Genomic DNA, 12245 nt, shown 5'->3' with positions numbered 1-12245 from the left:
ATGCTTAAATCCCAGCAGAGTAAACAATTTTTTGATGAAGTTCAAGCAATTCAAGCAAGTAGAAATGGTCATGAGCTTCAAGTTTTCAGGTGTCCAGATCACCAACAACCTGTTCTGGTCCTCCCTATGCCGACACTATAGTTAAGAAAGCCCACCAGTGCCTCTACTTTCTCAGAAGACCAAGGAAATTTTGCATGTCAGCTATGACTCTTATCAACTCACCATCCTCTCTAGTTGTATCACAGCTTGGTATGGCTCCTGCTCTGCCCAAGACCGCAAGGAACTACAAAAGGTCGTGAATGTAGCCCAATCCATCACGCAAACCAGTCTCCCATCCATTGACTCTGGCTACACTTCCCGCTGCCTCGGCAAAGCAGCCAGCATAATTAAGCCATGAGCCATGCACTCCAGACATTCCCTCTTCCACCTTCTTCCGTTGGAGAAAAAAGTACCAAAGTCTGAGGTCACGTACCAACCAACTCAAGAACAGCTTCTTCCCTGCTGCCATCAGACTTTTGAATGGACTTTCCTCGCATTAAGTTGATCTTTCTCTACATCCCAGCTATGACTGTAACACTACATTCTGCACTCTCTTGTTTCCTTTTCTATGAACGGTATGCTTTGTCTGCAAAGCGTGCAAGAAACAATACTTTTCACTGTATGTTAATGCATGTGACAATAATAAATCTAATCAAATCAAAATCAATTCCCAGGAAAATGCAAAAAAATCGAAGCTCATCACCAGATAAGCCATTTCGATCAGAGAATAAGCTGTTATTGCCATCAACCGCAATTAATTCCAATGTAAATCGTAAATCAAAAATAAAACCATGTATTTCAGAGCAGCTGAGAGGTTAAATTTAGCAAAGACAAATTTTGTTCCTTCAAACACGACAGGAAACTGATGACACTTATCTCTGGTGCTATCTTGCTCAACCTTATTTGAGTGCGAATGTCTGTGTAATGGTCACAGATAGCCGCCTTAAATTGTATCTCAGGTATCTCTCTTGGACATTCTGGCTCAGGATCCGATTGGATCGATCCCTCGGGTCACCCGAAATTTTAAAAAATCCTGTTGGGAAGATGCTGGGTCTTTTATATTTCTGGACATGACACAATTGGCCATTGCTAATGGCTTGGTCCTGTGGTTACCTTCGAAACTGCGTTCTGAAGAAGTTACGAAGTCGCTCTTGCAAGCTTATGTGCTAAGCGATCTCAGGCTCCCACATTTAAGCGGCTCTCTGCAGCCCCAGTAAAGCAGGTTTCAGTTGGGATATAAAACCTGTTCGTTGCTCAAGGTGTAAACAATGCATCGAGCTTGGAATGTGAAAATAAGATTTAAGCTTGCAATTTTTGGGGAGGAAATTCGATCTCATAATCCTTTGTGGGGTTTTTTTTCTGTACCTTTTACTCATGACTCCTGTGAGTCCCTGACGCATCTCCCCAATTAAACTTCCCGTGTTATTCCGCATCAAGGGTTTTGAATGCGGTTCATGTCTTCCGCCATGAGCTTCTCAAATTAAAAGTTCAATCTCAATTGATTGTCAGGAAGAAAACAAAACGAATTTTGTTCATTGGGAGGAGGGGGAGAGGGGAATGTACCCGCCATCGATTTTATTTTTTCAATTTGTAAAATACTGCCAAAGTTAGGGATGTAATATAAAAATAGAACATGCTGGAAATATGACCAGCTTTGACAGCAACTGCAGATTTCAAGTCGAGATATTAAGACACCCATTAACGTTCTGTCACGTCTGAGACCTCAGCGCTTTCATTTGGACATTGTATACAAAAGTTCACAAAGCTGCAGGCACACTGAGGTTAAGATCTGATCGGCTAATCATACAGTGACTTTAGCTTTAGGATCAACGCCATGGATTTCATTGCCATTATTAAACTTTCACCACCTTCTGCTCCCCTCCCCTGAAGGTGGTGACTTTGCTGGAACTCTCGCAGGGACTCACTATTTCAACCCACTGCCCATTTTATCACGTCGTCTTCCAGACAACCAGCACGCCATCGGATGGTGAAGGTGAGTAACCCTTCAGAACTATTTCCACCCTCAGTTCGGAGACACTCAGAGCGGCAGGCAGAAGCTCTGACCACGGGAAGGGTAGAGTGTGGTGGAAATAATCTTTTGAGGTGTGTCTATTTCAATGCCAGGAGTATTGTGGGGAAGGCAGATGAGCTGAAAGCGAGGATAGACACATGGAAATATGACATTATAGCCATTAGTGAAACTTGGCTACAGGAGGGGCAGGGCTGGCAGCTCAATGTTCCAGGGTTCCAATGTTTCAGGCGGGATAGAGGCAGAGGTTTAAAAGGTGGGGGGGTGGCATTGTTGGTCAGGGGAAATGTTACAGCGGTACTCAGGCAGGATAGATTAGGGAGCTTGTCTACAGAGGCCCTATGGGTGGAGCTGAGAAACAAGAAAGGTATGACCATATTAATGGGCTTGTATTATAGACCACCCAATAGTCAGCGAGAATTGGAGGAGCAAATCAGCGGAGAGATGGCTGACAACTGCAAGAAACACAAAGTTGTGATAGTAGGGGATTTTAATTTTCCACATATAGATTGGGACTCGCATACTGTTAAAGGTTTAGACGGGGTAGAGTTTGTAAAATGTGTTCAGGAGTATTTTCTACATCAGTATATAGAGGTGCCAAATGGAGAGGGTGCGATATTGGATCTCCTATTGGGAAATGAGTTAGGGCAGGTGATGGATGTGAGTGTGAGGGAACACTTTGGATCCAGTGATCATAATGCCATTAGTTTCAACCTGATCGTGGATAAGGATAGATCTGGTCCTCGGGTTGAAGTTCTGAACTGGAAAAAGGCCAAATTTGATGAAATGAGAAGGGATCTGGGAAGTGTGGATTGGCACAGGCTGTTCTCTGGTAAGGATGTAAATGGAAAGTGGGAGGCCTTCAAAGGAGAAATTTTGAGAGTGCAGAGTTTGTATGTTCCTGTCAGGATTAAAGGCAAAGTAAATAGGAATAAGGAACCTTGGTTCTCGAGGGAGATTGTAACACTGGTTAAGAGGAAGAGAGAGTTGTATGAAATGTACAGGCAGCAAGGAACAGATCAGATGCTCGAGGAGTATAAAAAGTGCAAGAAGCTACTTAAGAGGGAAATCAGGAGGGCTAAAAGAAGACATGAGGTTGCTTTGGCAGACAGAGTGAAGGAAAATCCAAAGAGCTTCTATAGGTATGTTAGGAGCAAAAGGATAGTGAGGGATAAAATTGGTCCTCTTGAAGACCAGAGTGGTAGACTGTGTATGGAACCAAAAGAGATGGGGGAGATACTAAATGGTTTTTTTGCATCCTTATTTACTGAGGAAACAGACATGGAGTCTACGGAAATAGGGCAAACAGGTAGGGAGGTCATGGAACCTTTACAGATTTAAGGGGAGGAGGTGCTCGCTGTCCTGAGGCAAATCAGAGTGGATAAATCCCCAGGACCGGACAGGGTATTCCCACGGACCTTGAGGGAAGCTAGTGTTGAACTTGCAGGGGCCCTGGCAGACATATTTAAAATTTCAGTATTCACCGGATGATTGGAGGGTGGCTCATGTTGTTCCGTTGTTTAAAAAAGGTTCCAAAAGAAATCCGGGAAATTATAGGCCAGTACGTTTGACGTCGGTGGTGGGCAAGTTATTGGAAGGTGTGATAAGGGATAGGATCTACAAATATTTGGATAGACAGGGACTTATTAGGGAGAGTCAACATGGCTTTGTGCGTGGTAGGTCATGTTTGACCAATCTATTAGAGTTTTTCGTGGAGGTTACCAGGAAAGTGGATGAAGGGAAGGTGGTGGATGTTGTCTACCTGGATTTCAGCAAGGCCTTTGACAAGGTCCCTCATGGGAGGTTAATTAGGAAGGTTCAGTCGCTAGGTGTACATGGGGAGGTAGTAAATTGGATTAGACACTGGCTCAATGGAAGAAGCCAGAGAGTGGTTGTGGAGGATTGCTTCTCTGAGTGGAGGCCTGTGACTAGTGGTGTGCCGCAGGGATCGGTGTTGGGTCCATTGTTGTTTGTCATCTATATCAATGATCTGGATGATAATGTGGTAAATTGGATCAGCAAGTTTGCTGATGATACAAAGATTGGAGGTGTAGTGGACAGTGAGGAAGGTTTTCAAAGCTTGCAGAGGGATTTGGACCAACTAGAAAAATGGGCTGAAAAATGGCAAATGGAATTTAACGCAGACAAGTGTGAGATATTGCACTTTGGAAGGACAAACCAAAGTAGAACGTACAGGGTAAATGGTAGGACTCCGAAGAGTGCAGTTGAACAGAGGGATCTGGGAGTACAGGTACAGAATTCCCTAAAAGTGACGTCACAGGTGGATAGGGTCATAAAGAGTGCCTTTGGTACATTGGCCTTTATAAATCGGAGTATCGAGTATAAAAGTTGGAGTGTTATGGTAAGGTTATATAAGGCATTGGTGAGGCCAAATTTGGAGTATTGTGTACAGCTTTGGTCACCTAGTTACAGGAAGGATGTAAATAAGGTTGAAAGAGTGCAGAGAAGGTTCACAAGGATATTGCCAGGACTTGAGAAGCTGAGTTACAGAGAGAGATTGAATAGGTTGGGACTTTATTCCCTGGAGCGTAGAAGATTGAGGGGAGATTTGATAGAGGTGTATAAGATTTTGATGGATACAGATAGAGTGAATGCAAGCAGGCTTTTTCCGCTGAGGCTCGGGGAGAAAAAGACCAGAGGGCATGGGTTAAGGGTGAAAGAAGAAAAGTTTAAAGGGAATATTAGGGGGGGCTTCTTCACGCAGAGAGTGGTGGGAGTGTGGAATGAGCTGCCGGATGAAGTGGTAACATTTAAGAAAAACTTGGACGGGTTCATGGATGAGAGGGGTGTGGAGGGATATGGTCCAAGTGCAGGTCAGTGGGACTAGGCAAAAAATGGTTCGGCACAGACAAGACGAGCCAAAAGGCCTGTTTCTGAGCTGTAATTTTCTATGGTTCTAAAAGGAGACTGAACAGGGAAGACTGTGGGGGGAAAAAAGATGCATTGTTTGATGGAGGACACATCTCTCAATCTCTTCACCACTACCCTGCCACCAGGAAGTTCAAAGCCCATGCTGATCCGAAGAATCATAAGGATTAGGAGCAGGAGTTGGCAATTCAGCCTCTCAAGCCTGTTACACCATTTAATAAAATCATGGATCATCTCAAATAGGGACTCCACTTTTCTGCCCATTTGCCATAACCCTTCAACCCGTTACTAATTAACAATCTATCTATCTCCTCCTTAAATTTACTCAATGTCCCAGCATCCACTGCACTCTGGGGTAGTGTTCAGGTGATGGCTAACATGAGGGGACATAGCTTTAAATTGAGGGGTGATAGATATAGGACAGATGTTAGAGATAGGTTCTTTACTCAGAGAGTAGTAAGGGTGTGGAATGCCCTGCCTGCAGCAGTATTGGACTTGTCAACATTAAGAGCATTCAAATGGTTATTGGATAAACATATGGATGATATTGGAATAGTGTAGGTTAGATGGGCTTTAGATTGGTTTCACTGGTCGGCGCAACATCGAGGGCCGAAGGGCCTGTACTGTGCTGTAATATTCTATGTTCTATGTTCTAATTAAGTATGTCCAATGCAGCTAACCAGCACGTATTTTGGACTGTGGGAGGAAACTGGAGCACCCAGAGGAAACCCATGCAGAACCAGGAAGAACATGCAAACTCCACACAGGCAGTGACCCAAGCTGGGAGTCGAACCTGGGCCCCTGGTGCCATGAGGCAGCAGTGCTAACCACTGTGCTACCATGCCCCTGAGAAGTGAATGGATCAAGGGCAGGCAGCCTCAGTGACACACAAATTGTTTGAACGTCCTGATGCAGGAAGGCTTGGTCAGTTACACCTCACTTAAAATTGTATTACATTTCCAGCTGTTTTTTACAGCCAGAACATTGTATAGAAGTCCCATCAGTTTACAACAATTCAGTATTGCTGGTAGCAAAACCACAGCCTGAGGAGGAGCAGTTTCTGTGTTTCATTGTTCAGCTGTGGAAACTGAAAGTTGCTGTCAGCTTTTTGCATCAAAGAAGGTGGATGCTGAAAGTTTCACCATCACTGGAACCTCAAATTCGAGAACGTTAACGTTAGAACTAGGCTCGGAAGGAATACAATCAGAGACAATCTTTGCAAAAATGTTAGCTGAAATGTGGAACTCTTTCTCCTTTTAAACTGTTTGTTCTTCAACTGGTGCTTTCAATGTGTTAGGAAAAGAGACAAATTTAAGAGATTTATATTTGTATTTTTAAACATTAGAATTAAGGTAAAGTTTTAAGTGGGTTTTATTTAATGTTTCTGTGCCTGGTAGGGTAAAACCTATAGTTAGATTTATGCTGAACAAAAGTGTTTGTATGTGTAGGGGTTGGTTTCAATTCCAACTGCGATTCTATTGTGCTTGGAGAGGTGTGAAGAATAAATAAAACAGCAGTGGTTGCTTAGCAACTGTGACCTTGATGGCAGGGAAGCTTTTACAGTTTATGCTAGCTAATTTGATTGTTCAATCTCTCTTGATTGAGATCCAATCAATCTCTCTTGATTGGAGATAGGTGGTGAGCGAGAAGGCAGCTTCCTCAGCTCTGCTGGACATAACTGTTTTAAGGAGACTAAAGATGGAACACCCCTCTTAGCTTTGCTAGAAGAAAAAATATATCATAAAGTAATGGCTCAGAAAACAGATGCTGGAAAACTAAATTCCACCTAGTTAAGGAAACTGCAGAAATGAAGAAAATAACCAAGAAGCCTGGAGACAATAAAGAACAAAGAACAGTACAGCACAGGAAACAGGCCCTTCGGCCCTCCAAGCCTGTGCCGCTCCTTGGTCCAACTAGACCAATCGTTTGTATCCCTCCATTCCCAGGCTGCTCATGTGACTATCCAGGTAAGTCTTAAACGATGTCAGCGTGCCTGCCTCCACCACCCTACTTGGCAGCGCATTCCAGGCCCCCACCACCCTCTGTGTAAAAAACATCCCTCTGATGTCTGAGTTATACTTCGCCCCTCTCACCTTGAGCCCGTGACCCCTCGTGATCGTCACCTCCGACCTGGGAAAAAGCTTCCCACTGTTCACCCTATCTATCCCCTTCATAATCTTGTATACCTCTATTAGATCTCCCCTCATTCTCCGTCTTTCCAAGGAGAACAACCCCAGTCTACCCAATCTCTCCTCATAGCTAAGACCCTCCATACCAGGCAACATCCTGGTAAACCTTCTCTGCACTCTCTCCAATGCCTCCACGTCCTTCTGGTAGTGCGGCGACCAGAACTGGACGCAGTACTCCAAATGTGGCCTAACCAGCGTTCTATACAGCTGCATCATCAGACTCCAGCTTTTATACTCTATACCCCGTCCTATAAAGGCAAACATACCATATGCCTTCTTCACCACCTTCTCCACCTGTGTTGCCACCTTCAAGGATTTGTGGACTTGCACACCTAGGTCCCTCTGTGTTTCTATACTCCTGATGACTCTGCCATTTATTGTATAACTCCTCCCTACATTATTTCTTCCAAAATGCATCACTTCGCATTTATCCGGATTAAATTCCATCTGCCACCTCTCCGCCCAATTTTCCAGCCTATCTATATCCTGCTGTATTGCCCGACAATCCTCTTCGCTATCCGCAATTCCAGCCATCTTCGTGTCATCCGCAAACTTGCTGATTACACCAGTTACACCTTCTTCCAAATCATTTATATATATCACAAATAGCAGAGGTCCTAGTACAGAGCCCTGCGGAACACCACTGGTCACAGACCTCCAGCCGGAAAAAGACCCTTCGACCACTACCCTCTGTCTCCTATGGCCAAGCCAGTTCTCCACCCATCGAGCCACTTCTCAATAGAACAGAGGAAACTGGGAACCAGAACAGGTTACTGTTCAGTGAAGACACAGAGTTGAAAAGTCATTGGATCATGTGAGGCCAGAAACATACCTTCAGCAGTGCAAACGTTTGTGAGAAATTATTATAGTTTGGGAGAAATTATTTGAAATAATTGTGGAAATCGGTGGTTGGATCTCAGTTTGTGTAAAAGCCTTTAAGACATAAGAAACCTGAAGGGAGAGGTATAAAACTTGAAGGTAAAACCTGGATGGAATCAGTGGAGGGAAAGCATAATTTAAAAGAATACTTGAAAGTGTTTCTTTCTGGAAGCCAGAGTTCAGTGAGACAAGGTATCAGAATATTCTGGGGGATTCAGAGGAGAAAACAACAGGCAATAACTTATGCTTAGAGTGGAGTGTGTGTTTTTGACCACAGCCAATCTGTGTGCTTAAAAGGGACTTTGTTTTAATGGGACCATTGTAGCTTATGATTTTTTTACTTGTTGTTAAAACTAATTAGTGGTCCTGTGACTTTGTTCCTTCATGTTTAATATAAACAAGGGAGAAGTTACAGTCTTTTGAGTCAGGCTTCCATTTTGGGTTCTTCCCATCCAGTTATAACATCTATTGAGGTCATAGCAAATGCTATATTTGATTGAGTTGTGTTAAGTTTAAATATATATGAGAGTGAGCAAAAATGGAAAAATCAAACTGAGCTGCACATCGGCTTTAATAGGAGGCAGTGGTGCAATAGTTTTGTCAATGGATGAGTAATCAACAGATCCAGAGTAATGGGGACCTGGATTCGAATCCCGCCATGGCAGATGGTGAAATTTGAATGCAATAAAATTCGAGAATTGCATCTAATGATGACTATGAAACCATTGTCATTATTGTAAAAACCCACCAGGTCTCCTTCCTTTGGGGAAGGGAATCTGCCATCCTAACCTGGTCTGGCCTACATGTGACTCCAGACCCACAGCAATGTGGCTGACTCTTAACTGCCCTCTGAAATGGCCTAGCAAGCCGCTCAGTTCAAGGGCAATTCAGGGTGGGCTGTAAATACTGGCCCAGCCAGGGACGCCCACATCCGAGAAAGAATAAAAAGAAATGGTGGAACAGACGACGGTATCTAACCCAGTTCCTAACTTTATAGGTTATGAGGAAAATTTTGTGCAACTATCTCTGTAAATAGTGCAACAGTTGCAGGCCTTCCTTTGAGGCAATATCAGTTGATATTTATCATTTTTTTATTTGCAGCCCTTGGGCAGGAAAAACTGTTGGTTCTTTCGTTCAAGAACAGCATGGCCGCCTAAATCTCATCTCTATAAGTTTGAACCTACACGATGTTCTCTTACTGATTGACTATGAATGTATCCCAATAGAAAGATGGCTGCATCTTTCCAGCACCAAGGCACTGTTGTGACAACCTTCCTGAGTGTTGCAGCACCAGCGAAGAACATCAACGTAACACTAATGGAACTGAGCAGCCTTCAGGCCCAAGAAAGGTCTGGCCACAAACAGAAACTTCTCAAGGGAGAGCACAAAGCTCTGGGGGTAAGGAATAATTCTATCTGGAGTTTCAAATAAATGACGCATACACATAAGTAAGTCTGAAGAAGTCATACAGACACAAAACATTAACTCTGTCGCTCTTTCCACAGATTCTGCCAGGACTGATTAGCTTTTCCATCATTTTCTGTTTTATTTCACATATGTGGGGCATTATACTTTAGTGAAACACCAACTGTTATTTGTAAAAGTTTAGCATAATGTCCTTGTTCTTGCCTCTCCACCCTGTCTATTTTTTCAATTTTTTTATTCCATCCAAAAAATCTAATTCAAAATGAATCCAATTCATGGTCCCCATGTGAGGGACAAACAAGATCCAAGTTGACAGGATATGGCATTGCATCGCCTCCCGGGCTTGATCTAAGTTCTTCTTAGTCCAAAAGCCGAGATGGCTTTGAAAAATTACATCAGGTCAAGCCTCGGTTTAGCCTCATTGGCTCCTCTGATCCTTTACCCGAGCCTGGGAAAACCACCATCACAGGCTCGTGGTACGTGATCATCCCCAGTGCAATGGGCTAGCCTCGCCCCCTGCCTGATTATGCCTTCACCCCTGCCAGGTACCAAAGATTTGATGTGTTTTTGTTTGGAACATTTTATCCCATGGAAATACTCCGTCCCTAAGCAACTGTTGAAGGAATTCCAGTGTTTGGCTCTCAGGGCAAACATCCTCCAGTGCTCAATGCAGCACAAACAGTTACACTGGCTAGTCACCTCTTTCCTGTATGTGAAATTTTGCTCTCGACAACCAAGGCAGCAAAACACAACCTACACTGGGAAAGGCAATGTAGCAGAAACACAATACAAATGGCATAACATTAGACTGGGGATCAAAATATGACTGGAGACCAGTTACCAGCGGTGTACCACAGGGATCAGTGTTGGATCCTCTGCTATTTGTGATTTTTATCAATGACTTGGAGGAGGGGGCTGAAGGGTGGGTCAGTAAATTTGCTGATGATACCAAGATTGGTGGAGTAGTGGATGAGGTGGAGGGCTGTTGTAGGCTGCAAAGAGACATTGATAGGATGCAGAGCTGGGCCGAAAAATGGCAGATGGAGTTTAACCCTGATAAGTGCGAGGTGATTCATTTTGGTAGGACAAATTTGAATGTGGATTGCCGGGTCAACGGCAGGGTTCTGAGGAATGTGGAGGAACAGAGAGATCTTGGGGTTCATATCCATAGATCTCTGAAGGTTGCCACTCAAGTGGATAGAGCCGTGAAGAAGGCCTATAGTGTGTTAGCGTTTATTAACAGGGGGTTTGAGTTTAAGAGCCATGGGGTTATGCTGCAATTGTACAGGACCTTGGTGAGACCACATTTGGAATATTGTGTGCAGTTCTGGTCACCTCACTATAAGAAGGATGTGGAAGCATTGGAAAGAGTGCAAAGGAGATTTAGCGGGATGCTGCATGGTTTGGAGGGTAGGTCTTATGAGGAAAGGTTGAGGGAGCTAGGGCTTTTCTTTTTGGAGCGGAGGAGGATGAGAGGTGACTTAATAGAGGTTTATAAGATGATGAGGGGGATAGATAGAGTGAACGTTCAGAGATTATTTCCTCGGGTGGATGTAGCTATTACTAGGGGGCATAACTATAAAGTTCATGGTGGGAGATACAGGAAGGGTGTCCGAGGAAGGTTCTTTACTCAGAGAGTGGTTGGGGTGTGGAATAGACTGCCTGCTTTGGTAGTGGTGTCAGACACTTTAGGAACTTTCAAGTGGCTATTGGATAGGCACATGGAGCACACCAGAATGATAGGGAGTGGGATAGCTTGATCTTGGTTTCAGACAAAGCTCGGCACAACATCGAGGGCCGAAGGGCCTGTACTGTGCTGTACTGTTCTATGTTCTATACTCTATTCGTTCAGGCAATGTGAGCATCACCAAGAACACATTTATTATCCATCTCTAACTGTCCTGGAGAAGGTAGTGGTAACCTGCAACGGAATTACTTGCTGATTCATTCACAGTCAACCATATTGCTGTGGATCTGAATTTATGTATCAGCCAGATTGAGTGGCTTCAGCATGTATCCTTCATGAAAGGATATGAGTGAATCAGAGATGGCCTCGTCACAGTGGGGTGGGTGTTAAAATGCGGCAAGCCATTCAAAAGCTCATTGACATCACTGGAAATGGAAAACCTTACTAGTTGGAAAAATATGGATGCCCGATATTGCTTCTGTCCTGGAAGCATGACACTGTTTAAATACAATCAGTCACTTAACTGACTACATGAGCAAGTCCCAGTTGGGCAGATATCCTGCCCCTGAGAACTGACAGTGTCCATATACCTACAGAACAACCAGAACAGTGGTCACTGCAAGGAATATTTTGAGGCCTTCACCGCAGACCATCACTGGGTCCCTGAAGGCACATCAGTGGGACATGGTGATGGCTGATGGGAAGGAATCAGCGGTGAGGTGAATGCAATGGGGTTGGTTGCAAGGACTAAAGGGTGGAATTTAGCAAATCATCCCCTTCCCAATGTCAGGTGCTTAGCTCGGACACTGAGTGCCTGGAATTGAGAGTTTGCTGGGTGGTCTTCAGGAGGCACAGGAGAACCGTGCAGGTCTCATTAAATCACAGTGCTACCGTTAAACCTTGGTGGGCTCAGGGATAATTTCCTTTAAGTCATCTGTCATTGAGACTGGCCCTATGAGCAGCAGGGCAGATTTCAGCATTGGGGCCTTCGAGTGTTCGATATAGTTTTCTCGACACCAGGAATCAGATTCACTCTTCCCTCTGCCCAGGTGTAATTCAAGCGAGCAATTTTCGCCAGACTTATTCATATATTTTGCTTCTTTAGTTC

The sequence above is a fragment of the Mustelus asterias genome, chromosome 3 (assembly GCF_964213995.1).
Source record: "Mustelus asterias chromosome 3, sMusAst1.hap1.1, whole genome shotgun sequence".
Classification (NCBI taxonomy): Eukaryota; Metazoa; Chordata; class Chondrichthyes; order Carcharhiniformes; family Triakidae; genus Mustelus; species Mustelus asterias.
The sequence above is the reverse complement of the archived record's forward strand: the minus strand, read 5'-3'. Positions refer to the sequence as shown.